Here is a 26,702-nt window from a genome sequence, read left to right as displayed (position 1 = left end):
TCTATCTTTTTTTGTGCGAAGGGAACATGTGTAGCGTTCTTTCCTGTACCTCTGCACAAGAAACAGAGAGCAGGCTTTCTGCTAAATTGAATAGAACAGCGGTACTTCAAATATTGCGAATGGACGTTCCTAACTGCTTTTTTACTTTCTCGAATGATTACCGACGAATTGTACATATCTCTGCGCAAAGTTTTGTGTGTGTGCGTAAGTCACTACTTTGAAATCTTTCCTGCTGTTTATCACAATGGAAATTGGGAACGCGGCGTATAATGTGTAGTATACATCGGGACAGCTTTAAAGGGCTCTTTCCCCAACCACTGCTTCTTTTTACCCCCACAACCCTCGGTTAGTCCTCGCGAGCGTGTAAGCTGTCACTCCTCTCAGTGTTGCCGTACCTCCGATCCACTTGTGTAGTTAAAAGTCCGGCAAAATAAGGAGGAAGTTTTCCTTCCTATTTTCAGTTAACAACAACATTTTTTTAAAAAAATATTTCAATTAGGAAAAAGGAAAGAAGGAAACGGAATCGAGGCTACATTGGTTTTTAGCCAGAAGGGATCATAAATTTCTATCACGTGTCGCGAAGACTAATAGGGGAAGGTCCAGAGGGGCGGACAGGGTTTTTAGAATTCCTGGAAAAAGAGCCCTCTCTTTCTGTCCCAATGTATACTGTATGTTGTATGTATTACTGTAAGTGACCTGCTAGGAGTAAGATTGTAATTCCTGGAATAAACTAGACGATGGAACATGACAGCTATTGTCACGGTCGAGATGTAAGAATATAAAAATAGTTCGTGCCGGCAGGGTCAGAAAGAAGAGAATGTCATTTTCCCCCTCACCTATCCCAGTTGGGAAGGAGACCGAGGTGTTTGGAATCTTGGCTAAGATAATTGCCGCTAGTCTAAATTGTGAATCAGCTAGTACAAAAAATGTACTGGAAAAGGAAAAGGTATTGTGGTTATAAAATTTCATCCCTTCACTTGAGCTGTTGCATTTGGCAATGAGATAATATCGAGTTCGCTGAAGGAAGTCTGCAAATGGGAACAGCTCTTCAATCTTCTCTTCCGTGATCAATAAACCCCCACCCCAATTTGCAGTGACCTTCACAAAAGACTATTTCTGCTTCAGAAGAAAAATAATATTGGTTGCTTTCTCCATTCATCTGTGAAGGCTTTCAGGAATGTTTCGGAGCTCATTTGGGTGTTTCATATGAACATATTTCGCGAAAAATTCACACAGCCAGGAGTGGAAGCGGAAACTATTGAAAGCCCTGTTGTTGGCGGGTTACATGCACAGGACCGACACGGCGTAGGATCGACACGGCATAGGATCGACACGGCACAGAACCGAAAAGGCACAGGATCGACACGGCATAGGATCGACAGCAGAACTTTCATACGATCGAAATAATAAAAAATACATTATTTTATAATTACGCAATATTAAGTAACAATTATTTTCTTAAGGATATATAGGAGAGAACCGTCATACGATCGAAACGGCGTAGGAACGAAACGGCGTAGGATCGACACGGCATAGGACCGAAACGGCACAGGGCCGACACGGCATAGGACCGAAACGGCACAGGATCGACACGGCACAGGACCGAAACGGCATAGGATCGACACGGCACAGGACCGAAACGGGTGGTCAACACTTTCTGAATATATCAATATCGCATATCCCTCACCTTGAATTTGTGGATATAAAAAATTGTAAGGATAAATAATTCTAAATGGTCTATTTTTAAAAAATTATATATATATATATATATATATATATATATATATATATATATATATATATATATATATATATATATATATATATATATATATATATATATACAAATTGTATAAAAATACTGTTCGTAATATATCCATGTCCCATACCTTTAATTTTGTGATATTAAAAAAATGACGCTAAATAACTCCAATAGTTGATTCGAGGTTTTCAATACCAAATAAATAATATTATTTGTCTGATATTTTTATAATGCTGTAATTTTTTATGTATACTAAGTTGAAGTATGTACATGTAACTGCAATTTTAAAACTGTAGGCTTAGAATTTGCGTTTGGAAATTTGGAATTTTTTAAGGGAATCAATGCACCTATGTGAAGTTGCCTCCTTTCAAATTTCGAATTGAAATCGGAAGCCAATCGTTTGTTTTTCGTTGAAATCGGAAGCCAATCGTTTGTTTTTCGTTTGTTATTGACTTTTTTGAAGAAAAAATAGTAAAAATCGTATCTTTCTTAAAACATAGAGAGATGTTTACAAAATAAAGTTGGTATATGGCCAAATTTACCCTTGTTCCTCCACTTAAAATTTTGATTGAAAATCAAAATCAATTGTTTGATATGTGTATGCTATTAATTATTTTGAAAAAGAATAGTCTGTTTCGAAAAACATAAAGAGTCTTTTCAAGAGAAATGGGTGATGGAATTTCATATTGGCTCCACTTTAAAGTCTCAAATCAAAACCGAAGCCAAGCGTTTCTTATTGGTTGTTTTTTAGAGCAAATCGCTTGTTTCGAAAAAATAGAGAAAGAGATTTACAAAATAAATTTAGAATGTGATCAAATTCAATCTGATTCCTTTACTTACAAATTTCGATTCAAGACCAAAATCAATCGTTTGATATGGATTTGTTGTTGCTTGTTTGGAAGAAAAGTAATTTGATTCGAAAAACATAAGAATATAACTAAGAAATAATGTTGATGAAGGTGATTTGTTTCGGGGCGGGTTGCTTATTTTGAAGAAAAAATCACTTGTTTCAAAACAACCAGTAAAATATATCTATTTGCAGGATACATTTGGTGGTCAACTTCATACTGTTTTTCTGCTCTTAAATATCGATTCAATACTCAAGCTAATAACGTGTTTTCCTTTCTTATTGATTGGTTTGAAGAGAAAATAGTTTGTTTTGAAAATTATTAAGAGGCATTTACAAAATAAGGTTGGGTGGGCCAACTTTTTGGTGGTATTTCAAATTTCGATTCAAAATCAAACTCAATCATTTATTTTTCGTTCGTTATTGATTGTTTTGAAGAAAAACTGAGAACCATTAAAGAAATTTTGATAGTAAAGGTGGTCACCCTCACAGGGTCCCTGCACTTCAAATTTCGTTCAAAGCATAAAACGGTTAAAATAATAAGAGAAACACAATCAGTACTCTACGCAAATGTTTAGGGGGTTCAGGGGCTTTAGGAACACAAGTTTATATAATACCAAGTGTTTATATAATATATAAACGTGCTAATATGATAAACGTGCTTAATTTTGCATAATACCTTGCTCAAGGGGGGTTTCAAAGTCCTTAATCCCTTTCCTTCAGTACGCCACTAAACATCAATTATAAATCATTCGTTATCCAAATTGTACTTCTTGTACTGATTCAATTCTTAATTTCAAAGTTTAAAATTATATGAGCACTTATTATGCTTTGGAAAAGAGCACATATTTTATGACAGTGCAAGGAAGTTTTTGTTTTAACAATTGAAAGAAAGGAAAACACCAATAAAAGTAATAATAATACCTGACACGAATTCCGATAGTAAATCATAATTCATTATCTTATTTGAAACTTTGAGAAAATTGAAGCTCTACACCGAATACAAATTGGATAATAAGCAATGCTTGATACATTTCAAATTGAGAACAAAGAGAGTGATACTGTTTAAAAGAAAGATTGGATAAAAACAAGAATTTTAGGAATGATCTAAAAAATGGATCAAAATATTATGATCTTGGCTAATATTAATTTTTGGATCAGTTACCATAAAATATTCGAACGGTCTCTAAATCGAGTTTTCTCCAGATATGTAGTTCTCCAGGTATAAGGAGTACAAGAAAAATTTCAATTAATGAAATATTTTGGATTTTTTTAATAACGGGCCACAAAATTTTTGGACGGTCCCTAAATCGACTTTTCATATTTTTTTACGCAATAAGCATATCACACTGAGCTAAGTGATATCTTGGGTTGGGTTACAGTATATGTAGTTCTCCATATATAAGACATACAATAAAATTATTGATTGAATGAAATATATTGGACTTTTTGGATCAGGGGCTACAAACGTATGGAAGGTCCCTAATTCAAGGTTTCGTATTTCTTTCGGAATAAGCACATCATGCTGAGTTAAGTGATAGTTTTGGTTTGGCTGCACTATATGTAGTTCTTCAGATATAAGACGTATAAGATTTATTTTTTATTGAATGAAATATATTAGATTTTTTGGATCAAGGGCAACAGAATTTTTGAATGGCCCCTAAATCGAGTTTTCGTATTTTTCAGGCACTAAGCACATCATACTGACAAGGAAGGGTCACGCAGTGGCTCCGCTGAGATCCGAACAAGACAATTGTGTTTGCATTTGAAATGTTATAACTAGATGAATCCCAAAGTTATACGTGCCACCAGGAGGAATATCATGAATTACAACATATTTTGTAATGTAAGAACTACAAAAACATTACATGGCAGAATAGTTTGAACCTAGTCATTTGTTCGGAAACGGTTGGGTAAGTGGAAAACTCGACCAACACGTATCCCATCATTTTCAACGACAACCTTTTCGGGGTAAAAAACTTTGTCCCAGGGTCCCCCGCAGGGTCCCAGACGGGGTCCAACTCAAAATTTTCAAACGGCAAGGGGGGTTAAGTAGCACATCATTTGAAAGCTGTTGTAAAATGAAAGAAAATGCAGCAAGTCTCGACTCTCTACAACAACCCTGTGCAAAATGACGGAGGGTCAAAATGTAAACAAAAACTTAATTGAAAAGTCCATGGTCACCCCTATAAATCGGAAATGGTGAGACTTGAAAATAGGAAGGGAGTCTGGCATTATGTTCAAAGTACAACAATTTAAGTGAAAACGTCTTGTCCCAGGGTACCCACAGGGTCCAGGTGGGGTCCAACTAAAAAGTTTCAAATGGCAAGAAAGGTTAAGAAGCTCATCGTTTGCAAGATCTTGTTAAATGAAAGTAGATGGAGCAAGTCTTGACTTTCTACGACAACCCTGTCCAAAATTGTGGCGGGTCAAAATGTAAATAAAAGCTTAATTGAAAAATATGGCCACCTTGAATCCAAGGTGCTTAAAACCTGTCATTCATAACAGTACAAATCTAAATCCCTATTTTTCTCTATTATGTATTTAGAAATACTAGTAAGACTAAACAACAATTGAATTTCGATTCACTTCAACTATTATTTCATTCGGTAACAACATATATATGGTTTCTTCTTAATGCACGTTCGTCACGGTTCTCTCGGCATTATTTACTTGAATATAACGAATATGCGATGAACACACAACTATGACTTCCTACTCATAGTTAAAAAAAAAAAAAAAAAAGTTGAATACCTTCGGGTTTTTTCCTAATTTTGTCATACGTAGTTCATACAGAAAGAACTTGCTGCACCAGTAGGTTGGGAGCTCTATTGTAACGTATTCGTGATGGTTACATTTGTATGTCATTCGTTGGTTTGATCTCAATACTTCAAACAATACCAAATAAAAAAAAATCATTTGCAAGATTGGCAAGTAGTACCAAACATATGTAAGTCATTTCAGTACATCGAACTGCGTCAAACTTTGATGGCTTGGTCACAGTATTCCAAGAAATAACATGTTTATATACAAACTCATTTTTCACGCCGGCAGCCATATTGGATTACAGATTATACTCTTGATATTTTGTGGACTATTAACCATAAACGTTCACTTCTCCAACACCAGTGGTGTGAGCTGGATATGCGTTCGATACATAGTGCGGCATTTTGAACTCAAGATGTCGGGTTTTTGAACATTTTTCATATTTTAGTCACTTACTAATCAACATTAATGCCAAATTTGTTTTCCTAGCTTCAGCAGTTTGGTATGCTTATCCTTTCGATATAGGTTTTAAGCGGCCATCTTGGATTGTTTTCCAATTTGTTTACATTTTGACCCACCGCAATTTTGAACAGGGTTGTCGTAGAAAGTCGAGACGAGCTCCATCTTCTTTCACTTAACAAGAGCTTTCAAACGATGTCCTACCTCTCTTGCCATTTGAAATTTTTTAGTTGGACCCCACCTGGGACCATGTGGGGACCCTGGGACAAGACGTTTTCACTTAAATTGTTGTACTTTGAACATAATGCCAGACTCCCTTCCTATTTTCAAGTCTCACCATTTCCGATTTATAGGGGTGACCATGGACTTTTCAATTAAGTTTTTGTTTACATTTTGACCCTCCGTCATTTTGCACAGGGTTGTTGTAGAGAGTCGAGACTTGCTGCATTTTCTTTCATTTTACAATAGCTTTCAAATGATGTGCTACTTAACCCCCCTTGCCGTTTGAAAATTTTGAGTTGGACCCCGTCTGGGACCCTGCGGGGGACCCTGGGACAAAGTTTTTTACCCCAAAAAGTTTGTCGTTGAAAATGATGGGATACTTGTTGGCCGAGTTTTCCACTTACCCAACCGTTCCCGAACAAATGACTCGGTTCAAACTATTCTGCCATGTAATTTTTTTTGTAGTTCTTACATTACAAAATATGTTGTAACTCACGATATTCCTCCCGGTGGCACGTATAACTTTGGGATTCATCTAGTTATAACATTTCAAATGCAAACACAATTGTCTCGTTCGGATCTCAGCGGAGCCACTGCGTGATCCTTCCTTGTGAGTTCAGTCATAGTTTAGGTTTGGGTACACTATATGTTGTTCTCCAGATATAAAGCCTACAAGAATTTTTTTTTGTCTGAAATATATTGGATCTTTTGATCCAATAATAGTCCTTCATCCTCCGTTTATACATTAAGCAAGTAACAGTATAACGTGTACATTACGTGATACACTTTGTATTTTATGGTGTGATGTTTAATAGTAAATTATTAACAGAATACCCGTTCTTTTCACGGGGAGAATAGTTTCATTTTGAGCATAAAGGGCAATGGTATCTGAGTATGGATTTAAACTGCATCGGAAGTGTTACTGTTCGTCTGAGTGACTCCAAATACTATTTCATCGACACTAATATCGGTATTATTTTTTATCATTATATATATAGGGTGTAACTTAATTAATGTAATGAACGTCTGGAGGTGATTCCTGGACTCGGAAGAAGAATTTAAATGAAACGAAGTCTTTAGCTTATCACAATTATAACTTCTATGCTAATGGTAACGGATGATCAATGAACGGCTTCCTGTTCAACTTAAATGTGTGTAAAAATGGAAAAAACAACTTTGATCCAGAGTAGGTTTATAATGACTGTGCATAAGACAGTCAGGGACAAAAGATTATGTATGATGAACTAGAGTATAAGGGATTCTTCACATAACAACAGTGATTCCCACAAATTATGTGAATATAACTTGAGCCAAAGTAAGCTGCATTAAAAGATTTCCTCCCCGTAATGCGTAAATCCGTGGAAGATAATAACTGCGAGTACAGAAGGAATGAAATTCGACGATACTCAAGGTGTTGCGCGTGTTGCACAAGGAAAGAAAGAAATACAATTTCAAATTATCGATTTATTCTGTTTCGTACAAGGTAGGATAACTGTGAAATACTCAGAGGTACCTTGTACAGTATTTGTGCAATGCAGTATGTGTACATGAGACAGCAATGAAGAATAACAGTTCACAGTCTGATATTGTCGACCGTTGACCGCATTGCAAAGATGACATCGGCGAAGCAAATTTTTCCGCGTGTGGTCAAGCACATCTGAAATTTCGTAGATGATTGCCGCAGCTATATTAAATCGAGCTACAAGTTCTTCGACTGTCCTGGCCGGAGTTTCATACGTATCCCCGAAATAAAAAATCAAGCAGCGTGAGGTAGAATGAACGAGGTTGTCATAACACAGGTTTTTCTCTCCCAATCAAACGATCTGGGAATGTTTCATTTAGGTAAGTCTGCATATTCCTGTCAAAATGTGCAGGTGCACTGTCATACTGAAATCACATCTGCTGTCTTATGTTCAAGGGCACATGTTCTATCAATTTTGGGAGAAAATTACGTAAAAATAAAAGATACGTACTCCCACACAGGCAGGCCGGTAATAAATAAGATCCTACCACAAAATTATCTGCCATACCACACCAAATTTCTGCTGCTGATCGTTTACTAGAGTTGCATGCGGATTTTTACGCCATACACATGATAGTTTCAAGACGGTCTCTGATCATTCGACGTACGCTGTCTTCAAGTTCAGCTGTCCATATGGGGCTATTTCCTCCGATTTCACGTACGAAAAACTGAAGGGACCCCTCTCTCGAAGTCGAATATGGAGGCGTGAAAAAATACAAGGAAAGTTACTCTCTTTTGAGGGCGACGGTCACGATATAAACGCCTCGCCTCTGGGATATTGCCCCTTGCTACTCCATAAATGAGTTGCATATCTGCCAGCTCGTGGACAGGGTAATCTTCCATTGCGCAGGCGTGTACAGGCTAACACAATCAATTTTACTTAAACACCAACGTCTACACTTTTACACGACCTTAAATACCTGGACACAACCCTCTACCGTTGAACGCAACACTTCCCATTCTGTTATACAGCAATTACACGTGTAACAGTAGAGCATCTGACTATGTATATCACTCACAAGTTGCGTAGATGTTTATTACAACTCAGCCATGCTAATTGATGCCATTCCACAATAAAATTGCAAGACAGCCTTCTGCAAGCCACCCGTAATTGGCACACAAGGGACGATAGTTCCGTAGGTATTCCTCCGTGTAGGTATTCCATACAGCTCTAAGGTACAAATGGTGATCAGAAAAATGGAAACACCTGAACGAAATTGCAACTTACCAGATTAATATGGTGTCGGGCCACCTTTCGCCTTTAGAACAGCCTTGATGCGACGTGGGATGGAGGCATAGAGGTTGTTAATGGTAGCAAGTGGAATTTTACACCATTCCTCGTACAGGGCATCAGTCACTTCTGTGAGAGATGATGGAGGGGAAATCATCGCTGGAGTCGTGTTTCCAAGACGGACCACAGATGTTCAATTATGTTGAGATCTGGGGATTGAGCGGGCCAGTTGAGGTGTTGAACTTCATCCCGCTGTTCCTCAAACCACGCTGCAACAACGCCAGCTGAGTGAATGGGTGCATTATCATCCTGGAAGATGGCGTCATTATCTGGGAACTACATCCGGACCATAGGATGCAAGTGGTCTCCTAAAATTGCGACATAATTGTTGGCAGTGATTCGTCCGCTAAGTGTGACCACAGGACCCAATGAAAACCATGATATGGCGGCCCACAGCATCACCGAGCCTCCGCCGTGTTTCACAGTTGGGCGGAGACACTGCAGATCATAAGCTTCTTTGGGCGTTCTCCACACATAAACACGGCCCGTGGTTGGGAATAGGGTGAAGGATGACTTATCCGACCATATCACACGTTTCCAGTCCTCAACGGTCCAAGTTGCATGGTCGCGGCACCATTTGCGGCGTGCGAAAGCGTTATGGTCCCTGATGAGCGGTTTGGTCCGTGCAACACGACCCCGTAAGTTCATGTCATGTAATTCACGGCGGACTGTGATTGTCGAAACAGGGTGGGGGAGATGCTGATTGAGTTCCTCCGTCACTTGCTCCGCAGTGGCACGACGGTTCTGCGTGACAATGCGCTTTAATACCCGGCGTGACCTGTCACTCATGATTTTCTTCCGCCCACTGTACCGCTTCCTCGATGTTAGGGATGGTACCGAGACCGAGACCGAGACGGACTTTTATATACCGAGACGAGACCGAGACCGAGACAGACCTCTATAAATCGAGACGAGACCGTTGGTCAGTCTCGAAAGTCTCGGTCTCGTCTCGAATATTGATAGTTATTTTGCCTTTACTCAAAATTTGTTTCGTTGCTGTGTGAGGTAATATGGGAACGGTTGACTGATGTACAGTGGCGTACTTAGGGGGTAGGTATTGGGCTCAAGCCCCTCCAGAAATATATTTATGATCATTTTTTCGCATTACACGTACAACACAAAGGTTTCTTACCCGTTCCTCAAGCCTCTCCCGAAACAAAATCCACTGCTGTTGTACATAATCTCCCCTCTCTCTCTCTCTCTCTCTCTCTCTCTATATATATATATATATATATATATATATATATATATATATATATATATATATATATATATATATATATAGGCGCAGATCTAGGATATGATATAGGGAGGGGCTTGAGGGCCGGGAGGGGAGAGGCGGGACCATACTTTGCCTCTTTATCCAGTGTAAAGCAGGAATGAAGCTCATTTTATTCAGTGTATACCTGAGCGTTAAGGGGGAATATAGCCCCTTGGATCCACGTATATATATATATTCAAAATGCTGAAATTTTGTACCATGTTGTGTGAAATATTGAAGGAAAAATTCTTCTACATACCCTACAATACCACTAGATAAAGAAGCAGTGTTGCTAACGCAAAATAAAGTTTTATTTTCTCAAATTGCATTATGTAAAGTATTACCTATTTCTAATTTAGATATTAAATAAAACCATAATACCACATACATTATTCCGTGTAACAAAGGACAATACATTAACATCACTAACATCAACATTTTGGAGATGACTAATAACTCAAATAAAATGGTGCAATGCTCATTATTTGTATCTTAGCGTCAAATACTATGATCATGGCATAATGCATTTCGAATGAATGAAGGAACAAAGTTATAAGAAATGAAAAAAATAACTTTTTCTGAAGACTTTACTTCGAAAACGTGCTGACATATCACGTCTTATCATGCAGATTCTTCCAAAAGACTTAAGTGATCATAATGTGATTTACAACAATTGTTATTTCAAACCGTTTCAGAGATACCAAACACTTGGATAGTGATTATTATACTGCTTAAAATATCGTATTTATGTTAAATTTTTATAATGATTGGTGCTTTAGTTTGCTTCTATAACATCACAACAATAGTTTCTGGTGGTTTTAATTACAAGTCGCAGTTCCATTATTTTAAGCATTGTTGCCATCTTAAACAAATGCTAGATATTATTCTAAATACAGTGAAAATAACGTAGCTAAACTGCAAAATATTTTTAAATTACACGTAATTTGTTTTATGGTACAAGAATGTTTTCAAAAGACGATGTTTTTCACAGTCTTTATAATGTTAATGTTAATGTCAAAGTTTTGGTTCCAGCAATACATGTAAATGCAAATTGTAACTGAAATTAAATGTAACTGATAACTTTTTAGTAACACTAGTTGTTCCCCTTAGCCTTAGGCCTGATATACACAAAACCATACTTAATTAAAAGTTCTAATTACACCCTACTTGCATTTCACTTGTTTTTTTGTTTGACTACCGACCACCTCAAACTCGATCCATACCATATAGCTATATGCAAATTATTTAAGGACTTACAGTTAGTAATACACACTGTGTTAATTTTGGTTTGGTTTGTTTTAGTTTAACGTCCCACGTTTATGCTAGAGCGTCTAAAGCAGACATGGAGCTAATGATTATAATGGAATCCGAACCACTTCGGTCGTTCAACTGTACCCCCACCGGAAATCGAATTCGAGACCACGCGAAACGAAGTCAAGCGTGCTAGCTGCTAGACCAAATGGAGGTCCTCATATTGTGTTGATTTAAATCATTGAGTCAGTGTTGTCAGATTCAACACAAAGATCAAAACTAGCGTTTCTGTGCTCCAAGAGTAGCGGATTTGAACTATTTGTAGGCCAAATGTATAAAATAGAAATAATTATTTGGCAATTAATGACTGGTACTAATAAAATTATTTTTAGCATGGGTTGGAAAATGTGCTTGACATATTGCAAGAAATTATGATCGATGGACAAAAACAATTCTAGACAGGATACCACGAGATAGAAACAGCCTAGGAAACGTCCTTATACAAGAAGGTTTGACGAAATCAAGAACAACTGAGGAGTGACCTGAAAAAGAATTGGTCAAGATAGATAGTTGTGGAGAAGACTTGGAAAGACCTTCATCCAGCAGTGGATTGATAATGGTTGATTATGAATATGGCTATGACTTTATTATATTTGGACCTCAGAGGTAAACTAAACCAAGTCACAATTTCGCAATTTTACAGGAGAAGCGAAAATCCGGTTCCTTAACTAAGACCTATAGTACTGTTTTCAAACTATACTAAGCAGTTACAAAGTAATAATTAAAAAAAAAGTATAGTTAACTCAATTTCGACCAAAAAGTGACTTAGCATAGTCTACCTCTAAAATTTAAAATTCATATATATAAAACTTTTACTAGGTAAGGTAAGGTAAAAACGGATCCAAAATTTGACGAAATTCGTACAGCGAAAAAAAAAACATATTGTTGATCCTTCATATTGCAGCAAAACTACGAAAATTAATAGAAAAGAAAACTAGAAAGTTAAGAATCACTTCTTTTGCCATGACAGAGAAAATAGATACAGATAGCTCGAATTACCTATATACTTATATAATATTTTTGTCCATGTTTCGCAAGTAGTTTTCAATCAATATAAAATTTCAGCGTAATGAACGCATGATTAGTTTTCTCTAATAACATGCAGCGCTGAGAGCTCAGGAATAAGCTTAATCTATGTTACGACACTGAATATATGCTTATGTAATACATTACGACATTATGAACTTATACAAGACTTATACAACTTCTACAACTTATACAACTTATACAACAGAATGTACTTAAAGTGAGACGCATACTATACGAAGCATAGGACTTTGAATCTAACTTGTTTGGTGATCCAACCAGAGACCACAGACAGCAAAGATGAGTGTCGTAGCTTCCACCACAAGGTTAAGGAAGTGCCTGTTTTAAAGTGTCAATTAAACACTGAGATGTGAAACAGTAAAAAAGCATTTGATCAATTTGAAACAAAATATATTGTAGTAATAATTTACTCTATTTGTAAGATAATGACCGTTATATTCTGTTTTTAAAATGACAGTCAAAGCAGAATGTATTGGATAGTAACTGAGAAATTGTAAAATTTCAATTTCGGTACGATTAAATACATTCGTGTTGCTGTGTGTTGCGTTATCCGTTAGGAGGTATTGAACAACTCTGTTTCAAAGGAAGGAAATAAACTACTGTATAGTACAAGGATAAATCAAAAAGTAAGGTGAAATGGCCTGCCAAACCCATAGTATTGTGTGTAGCTAATTAATTCTTTTCCATGTTACAGGTAATCTGGTAATAGAAGTGTGACGGCTTGTACAACATTCTATGTCCACCCGTCTGGTGCTGAGAGCAACTCAAAGATGGCGCAACGACTGGAACATTACACCAAGGAGGAAGTGCGCGGTGTCATTCGTTTTTTCTGAGCCAAGGGAACAAAACCATGTGATATTCATCGAGAATTGGTGAAGGTCTACGGAGATAGTGTTACGTCGCTGAAACAAGTGTACGTGTGGTGTAACGCATTTGCAAGTGGTAGAAGTACTGTCACAGATGATGGCAGAAGTGGCAGACCATCAACGTCCATCACTGACACGAATGTGGCTGTCATCGATGCCATGATTCGTGAAGACAGAAGAGTGTGGTTGCAGGACATTGCCAATGAATTGAATATCTCTTATGGTTCCGTAAGCGGTATCGTGCATGACCAACTGGGCTTCACAAAAGTGTGTGCGCGCTGGGTACCCAAGCTTCTGAGTAACGAACATAAAAACCAGCGAATGGGCATTTCCCTGAGCCACCTCACACGTTATTCCGACGAAGGAAATTCATTCCTTCATCGCATCATAACGGGCGATGAAACTCCGATACCTCTATGGACACCTGAATCCAAACGTCAGAGCATGACATGGAAACATCCATCGTCACCACAGGCCAAGAAATGCAAGACGATAGCATCTGCCCAGAAAACAATGGCTACTGTCTTTTGGGACTGTCTCGGTGTTATTCATGTTGAATTTCTGGAAAAGGGTACGACCATTAATGCAGACACCTACTGCCAAACCCTGGACAGGCTGAAAGCAGCCATACGGCAGAAACGGCGGGGGGCACTCCGAGAGGGCGTGTTGTTACTGCAGGATAACGCACGTCCACATACAGCCGAACGGACCCGTACACACCTCCGCGGGTTCAATTGGGAAATTCTCGATCACCCTCCGAATAGCCCTGATTTAGCCCCGTCGGATTATCATTGGTTCGGCCCCCTGAAGCAACATATTCGTGGGCAGCGTTTCCAGACACTGACTGAGACACAACAGGCTACACGTACCTGGTTAGGAAATCTGGAACCACATTTCTTTGAACAGGGCATGGATGATTTGGTGCCACGTTGGAATAAATGTTTAGACATCTACGGTTCCTTCTTCGAATAATAGTGTGATACCATACTTCAAACATAGTAAAGCTTTATCGACGTATCTCTGTACGCTTTTCTGTAAATCAACAATTCACCTTACTTTTTGATTCGCCCTTGTACAGGAGTTAATTTAATAGGTTTTAATTGTATAGGCAGTACTGAGGCTATATGAGACAAAGTCTATTACTGAAAGTGAAATATGTGTTACTATTAGGGTTTTATCCCAGGTATATTATACCCGCACTGATGATTGAACCTGGAACACACGCATGGATAGCATTAGCGATAGCAAATTAGCTACGAAGAGGTACATCATACCATAATTCTAAATCAAGAATGAAGGCAAAAAATAAGAAGCGAAAACGACAGACTGTACGATAATAAAACTTTCACAATTTTAATTTCACACTATTTATTTCGATACTTTCTAGACGAGACCCGAGACGAGACCGAGACTTGGCCTTCGAGACCGAGACAAGCATATGCTGAGCGAGACGAGATCGAGACGGCGATTTTTGACTCGAGACGAGATCGAGACCGAGACCGCTACTTATCTACCGAGACGAGACCGAGACTGTACAAAGTCTCGTCTCGTCTCGTCTCGATACCATCGCTACCCGATGTGGTTTTCCCGTGTGCTGTGTAGGCCGTCTTCACCTTCGACACTGTCCCACGCCACACACCTAACACAGTAGCCACTGCCGTCATACTCACTCCACATAACCGCGCACCAATAATTTGCCCTCTTTGAAAATATGAGAGGTCTCACATTTTACACTACCTCCGTCTGCTGCAGCCACTGGACACTGCTGTCCCACTGCGCCTGACGTAGTATGGAGACTGACCTAACACACCACCACCAGCTGTCCAGCGCTGCGGGCGCACGACACCACTGCCAACCCATACATCTGACGTGTTGCCAACTACAGGTGTTTCCATTTTTCTTATCACCATCTGTACATTAGAATGTCGAAAAAAGACATCTTTTTTTTTTTAATGTACTTTCAACGAGCTTCCTTTTAGAAAATTTCTCCAGCAATGACAAAATCAAAATGTGAGTGGTCTACACTAGGATAGTATTTTGGTATATTCACAATAGCAATGAAGTTTTTCATAGCTCAGGGAAAAGTTGAGGTTTGCCAACTCGAAGGAAGGTGAAAATGCCATCAAAAGTATTCCTGGGAGAAGATTCACCTAACGGATAAATCAAGTATACTGTTCCAGCGCACTTCTTGGTATCCTTATGCAACGTGTACAACATCCCTGGTTTCTCCACTTTTGTTGCTTCTGTGCACAGAAGTACCATATTCCACTGAATTACATATTACGAGGAGGAAACCGTTTAATGCAGCTTACTTTTGCCCCATATGTATTCACACAATATTTGGAATCCCTGGGTCATGTGGAGAATTCTTTATAATCAAGTGTGCAGGCGGGACATAGAGCCCGGTTCCTCTATTTACACCTAGAATTCTTTTCCTTTGCTTCAAGAGAGCTTGGTTTCTCCTTTATACCACCGTTAGGGTCGAGTCGAGCCAAATCTGGTGTGTAGTTTCGAGTATTCTCTTCAAGTATCTTGCATAGACAATATAGGTTATCAATGATACTAGTACTACTACTAGTACAACTTTTATTATTATTATTATTAATAATCATAAATAATAATTATAATTATAATTATAACAACACTGTGATTAAACATGAAAGATACGCGGTCTGTATTTGAATACTAAAAAATTAGTTGATTGCTAACCTCGGTAGTCGTGAATTCTAGGAGTCAAGGATATTGTTCACGAGCTTGTGAATTTGGGTTGAGGGTTTAGGTTGAGTATTCGGGCTCGAGCCAAACATTGTTAAAAGTTATAGGGCACTGGCCAAATATCTTCAAAACTGTTCGCCCCGAGTTTACAATTGTCAACAACTTGAGCAGCTCGGCTCACAACGCACTCACTATCGACCCGAACCGAGAAGTGAGCCGAGCCAACAGCTCACCGAACCGAGTCAGCTAGAGCCTTCGGCCCAGATGAGCCGAACCGAGCAGATGGCTCATCCCAACCAAGCCAGCTCGAGCCGATGGTTGACCCCAAGCGAGCCGGCTCGAGCCATCGGCTGTTATTACTTCCCAACTGAGCTTCTTATTAAAAAATCTCTTGTGGTCTCGATATCGAGACGAGAAGACATGCGAGCAGTGTTTCCTCTAGTGAGCAACATTAAAAGTATTCCATATTACTACTTAGCTTACATTTCTCATGGCTTTCGCTTTCTAGTGTAATCAGGCCATGATTTCAAAACGAGTTAAAACGTAATAATAATAATAATAATAATAATAATAATAATAATAATAATAATAATAATAATAATAATAATAATAATAATAATAATAATAATAATAAATATAAGTATTCCATACATATTGAAATGCTTTTGACCAAGCACACAAGAAATTATATTTTGTCCATTTAGCACTATCATTCTTTTGTCACTCACAATTATTAATATTCATATACTAAATATCTTATAATTATTATATTTTAAAATCAATTGACAGGGTTGTGATTGCTTTTATGAGAAATAAATCTTTGGTTTTATAGACCCTACGCAGTGGCGATGATCGTGCGTTGTTTCGGTCCTATGCCGTTTCGGTCCTGCGCCGTGTCGATCCTGTGCCGTTTCGATCCTGTGCCGTGTCGATCCTGTGCCGTTTCGTTCCTATGCCGTGTCGATCCTGTGCCGTTTCGGTCCTATGCCGTGTCGATCCTGTGCCGTTTCGGTCCTATGCCGTGTCGGCTCTATGCCGTTTCGATCGTACGTATTCTATGCATATAACTTGCACAGGCATAGAATCGGCACAGGCATAGTTTATAATTTGTACGAGCAAAGATTAAACAGATAATAAAAATATTATTTTTTTTAGTCACATGATTAAAAGTTAAATTATTTCAGAGTAGCGGCGTGAGAGCAAAATGGCACAGGACCGAAACGGCATAGGATCGACACGGCATAGGACCGAAACGCCACAGTATCGACACGGCACAGGACCCAAACAGGTTTCTGAGCTGAATTGTCGGTCCTATGCCGTGTCGATCCTGTGCCGCATCCCCGTTGTTGGCGGGAGGTGTTCCCAATCTCCACAGAATGTATACTAACAAAAATTATATTACTTGTACTCATAAAAGAATGCCAAGTTGAACTTTTGATTTTATGTTTAGCGTCCCTTTGAGCAGCGAGGCTACATGAGACGTAGATATACAACTCCTGAAATCCGAAGATTATCGTTCAATGCACTTCCACCGGGAATCGAACACGGGATCCCGTTCACGTCGCGCATAATAGCCATTAGACCAGCAGGGAGGGTCACCCCAAATAGAACGTGGATAGCAAACAAAACGATTCATTTTCCACCTTCACAATGATTAGTAGGGTGAAATAACAACTTACAAACATTATTTTAAAAAGAATGGGATTAGTTGAATATATAGATAAAATATTCGTCGGCTTCACCCCTAGATATCCCAGTTTGCTCGGTTTATGGCCTCTCAGTTCATGAACCAAGAACCATATTTAATTTCATTTGGGGCTTTCCTTTGGGGCTTCGCCCTCATCCTCCCTTATCCCTTTTGATCGGCCAACGGCCTTGCATCTGATAAACTTGCAAGCACACCGAATTTCATTTCAGATAGGGAAATTCGCTCCGTGTACGACCTTGCATCTCATAGGCGTTTACTCGACCTCATAATCCTGCAAACATATTGAATTTCAGTTAAAGTTGCCAAAGGATTAGCTTCAACCCAGGTTTGCAGGTTGAGTCAGGTTGAGTACGTGGAGGCTTCTCCCTCAGATCCAGGGGCGTAAATAAGGGCCCCGTAGACCATGCATTGCGGGCGGTCTCAAGCCATCAGGGGCCCCCAAATCACGAAGTGGGAAGTAGGGAAGGGGGCCCACTCCACCATGTCTGCGGGAGGGCCGCCAAGCCTTTAGTTACGCCACTACTCAGATCCCCTACATTTGCTCTGCCTATGGTGCTTCATATTATACACCTGCACATTTCCCCAATTTTTGTTCAAATTCCAAGTTTCATGTCTCTAACATACCGGGGTTCCGAGCTTTGAACATCTTTTCTTCCCGCCTCTTTTCTTTCCTTCTAGGATATACATAAAAACGCTTAATAAGTATCTAATAATCTCCATTGAAAAGTCTAAATACCACATTCCATGCTCCTAACCTTCAAAGATTCCAAGATATCGACATCTTATTATAAGAATTACAATGTAGCTGTTTTCTTCTACTTTCACTAAAATATCAAAAAATGCTGAAACATGTGTTAATTTATTCTAAATGGGAAATCACAATACCAAATTTCAAGTCTCTAACCTGGAGTGAACATCTTATTACAGTAATTGTAATCCACGTCCATTTTTCTTGCCGCCTTTTTTCTTCCCTTCTGGGCTATGTTTAAAAAAAAAACTGAAATACGTACTACATTATTTTAAATGAGAAGTTCAAATACGAAATTCTATGTTTCTAATCCTCAGAGTTTCCGAGATATTGGCAAAATACGAATTGCAGCTCCCATTCCATTTTCCTTTTCTCCCCTTCCCATTATCCTTTCCCTTCCGCCATTTTCCTTTTCTTCCCTCCTCTCCGTCCCATCTAAACATCACAAAATGCTAAAAACATGTCAAATGATTTTCAATGAGAAACGCAAATATCAAATTTAAAGTATCTAACGTCACGAGATTCGGAAATATTTCCATTTTATTAAAATATTTCCCACACCATTTCCCTTCTTTCCCTGTCGCACTTCCAAAAAGTCATTCCTTAGTGGTACTCTACGTTACAAATCCTATGTATTGTCCTATTTTTTTTATTTTGACTTCTATATGGTTTAGTTTTTAATTCCTTCCTATATAAGTCACTAAATTTGTTCACCACTCCAGAAGCTGCATTGTATCCATGCCCATAACTTCTCTTGCTCCACCCTCCGTCCATGTATACAGTTATCCATGGTATGGGAGAAGGAAAATTCGGTGTAGGAAATTTCGGTGTAAGAAAATTCGGTGTACAGAAAATTCGGTGTACGGAAAACTCGGTGTGGGAAATGTTAGGTGTAAAGAGATTTGTTGTAGTAGACCGTAGGATTTATTAAAAACTCAACTTTGAAGATAAATGAGCGTAGGTCTATTAGTTTTAAGTTCAAACTTTGTGTAGAACGTACTTTTACTGTCTACTATAACAAATTTTTAAAAATTGTGATCGTGAAATAATTTGAATTCTAGATTTCGACGGATTTTAATATTTCATGACTCGTACATGACGAGAAATTAGTTTTTCGATGTCCACCCATATGATTTAGCGAAGCATAGAGGCCACTGCATTCAATATACCAGCATTTAATTTGAAACTCAAGCTTTTATTCTGTTCTAGAATTTTCGACTTCCAAAAATAGAGGTAGGTTATTGGAGGAGTAAAGTTTAAAATTGAAGATTAAACAAAAAAAAAAAAAAACAGTTCTAACGATTTTATTTATATTTTATAAGTAAATCTTTAAATCTAAATTCTTCAAAATCTTCATAGTTTATTTATTTACCATATGATACGATACTCATAATTCTAAAAATAAATGGAACTAAAACGTCTAGCTCTGATTGGAGAAGAAGTCAATAAAAAAACAATGGGATTACAGTACTTATTTAGCTTAACTTAAGGTAAACAAACCGAGGTGTCTGATTGGAGAAGAAGTGAATAAGGAGCCAATAGGGTTACAGTATTTCTTTACCTTTTGCTTAAGCTCAACAAACAATTGAAAAGAAATATATAAACAAGCTAATGGTTTGATTTCTGCATATTAACATCAATCTGTGGTTAAGGCGGACATCATGAGTAATTGGTCCGATGCTTCCCTGTCTTACTCAGAAGCGATCCTGTTTCCTGCAATTTATTCACTAACGACCATATTATGTTCCTGTCTGGGGCAGAACATGAGGCAAAGTTGCGTGTAAATGCTCTTTGCGTAGCAACAACAGATCCCGTTCTCCAAAAACTTTTTTAACGATAAAATCACGTTGCTCCAAAGAGTACATTATTGTAACTGTGTCCTGATCATATTGATACAGTAGCACAGCATAATTCTCAATACAACGGCCCAGTTTCCTGTTTCTTATTGACCGTCGCGAGGGTGCCATCTAACGAAGAAACTCAAATCTCCACACCGCACCTCACCTAATTCCAATTCGGTACAGTGGTGAATATTTGCTGTTTTTCTATAGGTGTGGCCGATATTACCCCAAATGAATTTAAACCAATAAACATAGTTCCATATATCTCCCAACGTTCCTTGATCATTTGCCACAAACCGCATGAAAATGGGACTTCAGTTAGAAATTCTAGACCCAAATGAAATCCGTGACTTTTAAAAGAATCACCTTGTATATGTTCTATGATGTAGTATAGGAAAGGTGTTTTTAGTTGTTCCTATAACTCTTCTCTGAACTTATAGTTGTAACTGTTTTATTTCTGACAAAAAGTGTCAGCTTCATTGTGTGATGAAAAGTAGTTTATAGTAATACCCGCCAAAGACATGAAAGAGGTATTGGACTCAAGACAAAAAAAAAATCTTGAATAGGTAACATATTCGTTACATTTTATGGTTTTCGTTTTCATAATATGAAGTGTCGTAAATTATCGTAAGTGGTAATATTCAATACGTATTACATCGAATCTACCTTACACCTAAATTTCCCCACACCGAGTTTTCCGTACACCGAATTTTCTGTACACCGAGTCTTCCGTACACCGAGTTTTCTTACACCGAATTTTCCTACACCGAAATTTCCTACACCGAATTTTCCTAGACCCCCATGGTATACCATCTGGATCTACATGGCCCTTTTCAGTCGCTAGTCTTCTTTCTTCCTCTCCAGCTTCTTTCATCTGACTCCAAAGAGAATCTGTCCACACCTACAAAAGATATACATTGTTTTAGAAAACACGATTCTAATTTTGATTCATTACAAATCTTATTACCCATTTACTTTCTACTTTGAGTGATGTCAATAACGAACAAGATAAATTTCCCTAGTCATCGAGAATGTGACTCAGTTTCTCTATGATTGTGCAGAAACTATACGGATAAATAGTTATTTTTTGTCTCTGTATGCTTTGTCTGGTATGTATTGTAAAGACTAGCAACGTTCAGAAAATATCAGTTTAAATTTTCCTTTGTATAAAATGTAGATAGCGACTGAGCCTTCACCTCTTGACTCCCACATATGCTCCCTCTGCAATCTGGCATCTGATAAACATAAAATCATCAAAGTTTGGTTAGCCTACGGCCCCGCACCTTATGTCCCTGCAAGAGTGCTGAATTACAGTCGAAATACCGGAGGATTTGTTGCAGAACGGTTTCTAAAACTATTTCCTTGTGGCCAAATAGCGTTCTCGCTTGCTGTATGGGAGATTCGGGTAATATTTCGTGAAAGATCAATGGTTTAGATTTCACGTTAATTTAGATTAAAGTTTCGTATGGCTCTGGTGCGCAACCATCTCATCACACACACCATAAAGTGTTCTTGACAACATCAATATGAAAATTCCACTAGAGCAGAAAACGAGTGTGATCCACAATTCGTTATATGGCGGGTTACGTAGGTTGAGGATCATAACGAGGGGCGGCGGTAATTTTGTCACCGGAAACTTCGTCACCGGAAAATTCGTCACGGTAATTTCGTCACCGGTAATTTTGTCACCAAAATATTACCACATAGGTAATTTCGTCACCGAAAATTTTATCACGATAATTTCATCACCAGTGTCTTTAAAACATAATGACTGAACTCGAAAAAGTTTTTGAAATTGTTTCCTTTAATCTTGAAGGGCCTAGGACAAACTGCAGCAAAACTATGCAGCATAATCGAAATATATTATTATTAGTAGTAGTATTTTAAATAAAGAGTTACATATTTTAGATATCGTATTTGAGATAAGAGATAAAAGTTTCCAGTAATTCTATCACAGAAATATTGTGATATAAGAAATTTTGTCACGGTTATTTTTTCACCTTTCTTGAAATAGAGGCAAATAAATGACTGAAACAGCTTACGTTATTTTAATCAAACTAGGAAAACCATTCAGTTGGTGCTGAACTCTACAAAATTGAAGTTTCGGGTACTCGACGTAGGAGCAAGCACCAGTAGAAGAAAATAATGTCAGCTTCAGCAAATGTTAAAAGCAGAGGCAACATGGGGTACTAATTGGTTTATGTATCACTATTTACAAATATTAAGTTTCGCCAATATCAAAATTTTAGAACAGAAAATAGCAAACAAATATAGGAAGAGATGCCAATCCGTTCATTTTCCCGCAAACTCGACGAAAATTTGCATCGTACTTGTACCGTTCTCTGAGCCCAAACTCTTGGACCTTCCTCCACGTTAACTGAGTCATGTGAAAAGAGTGATCACTTTTAGGAGCTATTGAAAGAAGAATATTATATTTCAACTCTGTGTAAACATTGGCAAATTGTAATTGCATATATGTGAAGAAAACAAATTTATTTAAAGGAAGAAAAACGTATAAATATGTCTGGAAGTTTCCTTTAAATACTCTTATGGAGCTGTTGAGAAGTGAAACATGAATGGTGGAGAAAACTTTTCAATGGCACAAAAAAAAAAAAAAAAAACGTAGCCCTATATGTTACGGTATTTGTGCAGTACGGTAAGCCCTAATGCAGAGCAAGACACAAAATTCATATGAAGAACTGTTTCGTGCGGGGATGCATCAGTGCAGTGAATTTAGTGAATATCCAGACCCTGTAACTGCGGTTATGGGTTTCGAGATAGCGGAAATGCAGGCTGTAAAAGCAACTTTTGAAAACTCAACTCGTGTACAGCGTTGCTTTTCTTCACCTGGCTCACTCAACGTGGAAGAGGGTCTAAGAGCTTGGATCCACAGAACGGTACAAGAGCAATGAAAATTTTCGTCTATTTTGCGAAAAAATGAACGGATTTGCGTTTCTTCCCATAGCAGATGCGCATCAGTAATACAAGAGGCTTCGGAGGAAAAGCTGGATCTTCTGGACTATTTTGATAGTACGGTTTCAACTGCCCTACATCAAGATAGAACCAACAAAGAAAACAAGAAGAGTGTTTCAGATGTTGTAGAAACGGTTCCAGTCTTTGTGCATAACGTATAACACTGGAACTAAGTGTTTTAAAAAATGTTTGCTTGTTGTTTCCTATAATGTTATGAATAGTGGAAAATGAACATGTAAAACACTTATTGCGTTATAACAAGTTATATTTTGTTTTCTATTTTCTGATCTGAAATTTTGATATTGGCAAAACTTAATATTTGTAAATAGTGATATATAAATCCATTAGCGGTCCATTTTGCCTATGCTTTTAACATTTGCTGAAGCTGACATTATGTTCTTTTACTGCTGTTTGTTCTTACGTCTGGGATACGAAACATCGATTTTCCAGAGTCAAGCACCAACTGAATTGTTTTCCAAGTTTAAGATTAGGTTAGCTGTTTTGGTCGTTTACTTTGTCTCTATTTAGTTCAACAATGGTCAAAATATGACCATGACAAAATTTCCTATGTCCTAATACTTTGGTGACAAATTATAGGTGACGAAATTACTATGTCAAAATTTCCGGTGACGAAATAACCTACGTGCTAATATTTTGGTGACGAAAATACAGTGACGTAAATTCCGGTGGCGTAATTTCCGGTGACGAAATTACCTAAGTTCCATAACGAGACTATGCTTGGGTCGCAGAGTGGTGCAAACTCCGAAAACGTAATCAAAAACCCCTAAATCGAAGTTTCAACTTTGATACTTCTCCAAATAGATAGGTTAGATTAGTATTTTAACCATTAGAAACCCGGTTTTGTGGGTCAGATTCATATACTGGCTATAATTTTTTATCTAAGTGCCGAACTCCACACATCAAGGTCTCGCTCGCTCAATTTCCTTCTGAGTTATTTTATCATTTTCTCCAATGGAATCAGCGATTGAAAATAAGTAGATTTTAACTATGTACGTTAATTGTAATAAAATTTGCTTGTTAATATATTATTGAAACATTTATAACAGTGGTGTCGAATTATAATGAGCCTGAGGGCCATAGCCGTCTTTACTAGTAAGGTGGAAGGCCGCAAATATATTATTATTATTATTATTATTATTATTATTATTATTATTATTATTATTATTATTATTATTATTATTATTATTATTATAATTATTAGTATTATTATTACTATTATTATTATTTGTTTGTGAAAGGAAGTGGTGTATTTCTTGCTAGAGTTCGAGGAAGAAATGGTCTCCTTTTCTAAGCTAGACCAGATGTATTGGTTATTGAAGTAATCGTCCCTTTCATCAACGATATTTTCCCTGTAGTTACATTACCAACTGCAGTGTTGCTGTGGATGCCCGCGCCTTTTTGTTGTACGGAAGCGCTAAATGGATACCTTATTCAGAAAGAAGTGTGGAAACATTAAAAGAATGAATAAATATAAATGAAAATATTATCAGTAATAACAATTGTAAATCGTGAGAGCTTTGTGGGTCGCAGAAAATGGTTTAGCGGGCCGCCATTTGAGCAGCTCTGATTTATAACATCTTTTTTCCATTATTTTCAGTTGAAATCGCAAAATTGAAAGTATCCTGAGTTCAAAAATCTCACTACACCCCACCGTTCAACAGCTGCTCATGTTGGCCCCATTTTGTTTAACCCAAATTTATCCCGCATTCGCATTTAGATATGAAATTTATGCACCGATCCTGAAGGAGACGTTGATGATAATAATGAATGAAATGGTTGAATGAAGAAAGTGGAGGAAAGAAAAGAACCCCCCAAATAAACCCACGCAATGATATCTTTCCGTTTGGCGCGAGATGAGATCAAATCAGGAAACCCACGTACCAGGTGAACGCTCTACCATCCACCACGACTCAAATATTCGTAGTTAGGCGGCGAATTCATGCTTTCTTTCAGACTCCCCCGTTCAGTATGAAGTAGTAATGAATTTACTTGTCATTTATTTATCTACAATTCAAAATTAGCTGCTTCGGAGACCCATCAATATATTTCTTCTTATGAGTTCGCGGTAGTTCAGTGGGGGAGCGCTCACCTATAGCGGAGGGCGTCCCTGCTTCGATCTCGGTCCCACCAATGTGGACTTTATGGTGGACAAACACCGCGTAAGTGTTTCCCTTAGATTTCTCTAATTTCCTTCCACTTCCTTCATTCCACCATTATCGCTTATTTCATCATTACAGCCTTCCTTAGTCGCGGTGCATAAGAAAAAAAAAAGGTTTTCTCAAAAGCAAAAGTAATTTATTATAAATCCTTCATATTTGATCGCTATCAAAGCTGAAATCACCGATTTATGTGCTTAAGTTTTTCGAATTTTCCACATTTATGGCAATTGAAACTATTACGTTGCCCTTGTAACCAGGTCAGCAACTAGAAGGGGGAAGGGGCCAGACCTCCCTAAATTTTTCATGGCTCGCAAATCTCAATGCATCATATACTATATTAACACAAAAAATCATGAATTTATATATTTGTAACAATTATTTTATGACTTGGGCCCCCCTAACATGTTTATGGCATCCCCAGACTTCTATGGCTGGTTGCGGGCCTGCTTGTAAGTATGATTACTTTCATCGCGCAAGTTCTATTGTCATAAAATCTTCTATACAGAATTATATCAATGCAACTATTATATTAGCCACTTGTGATATTGTTGATAAGTAGGAAAGTCTATTTTTCGTTTTTTTTTTTTTTCTGGGAAGATCAAACGGATTTGTCAATTATTACTTACATGTTCCAGATCTTGTTCAATCTTGTTGAATAATTTGAAGTTCATACATGGGATATCCATAATACTGAGGAATTCTTCTAGATGAAAAGACCCACTTCCAAAAGATACAGTGCCCCAAACAGCTGCAGTATTGATTACAGATCTTTTAGACTGTTGTTCCTCCTCCGTAGAGTGACATACTTCGCGTTTGCACACGCGGCACTTGAAATAGAGGTAAGACACTAGTCCTGGACGTCTCTCTCTATGAAAATCCATTTTTCCTAAGACACATATCTTTCTGTGGTTTTCTTGGAGCTTTATGAACCACTTGAGAATGTGTCCCAAATTACAATTCGATAGCCATTCGGAAAGTCATTGCGACTAACAATCTCTGTTTCGGGCTCCACTACAAGAGATGGTAGAGACTCAGTGTCAGAGCTGAAATGACATAAAATAATAATAATAATAATAATAATAATAATAATAATAATAATAATAATAATAATAATAATAATAATAATAATAATAATAAATATAAAGAATTTATAGAAATGAAAATGAAATTTATAGAAATTTGG

Source organism: Thermobia domestica, chromosome 11 (genome assembly GCF_964235325.1).
Source record: "Thermobia domestica chromosome 11, izTheDome1.hap1.1, whole genome shotgun sequence".
Taxonomy (NCBI): domain Eukaryota; kingdom Metazoa; phylum Arthropoda; class Insecta; order Zygentoma; family Lepismatidae; genus Thermobia; species Thermobia domestica.
This window is presented reverse-complemented; position numbering follows the sequence as displayed.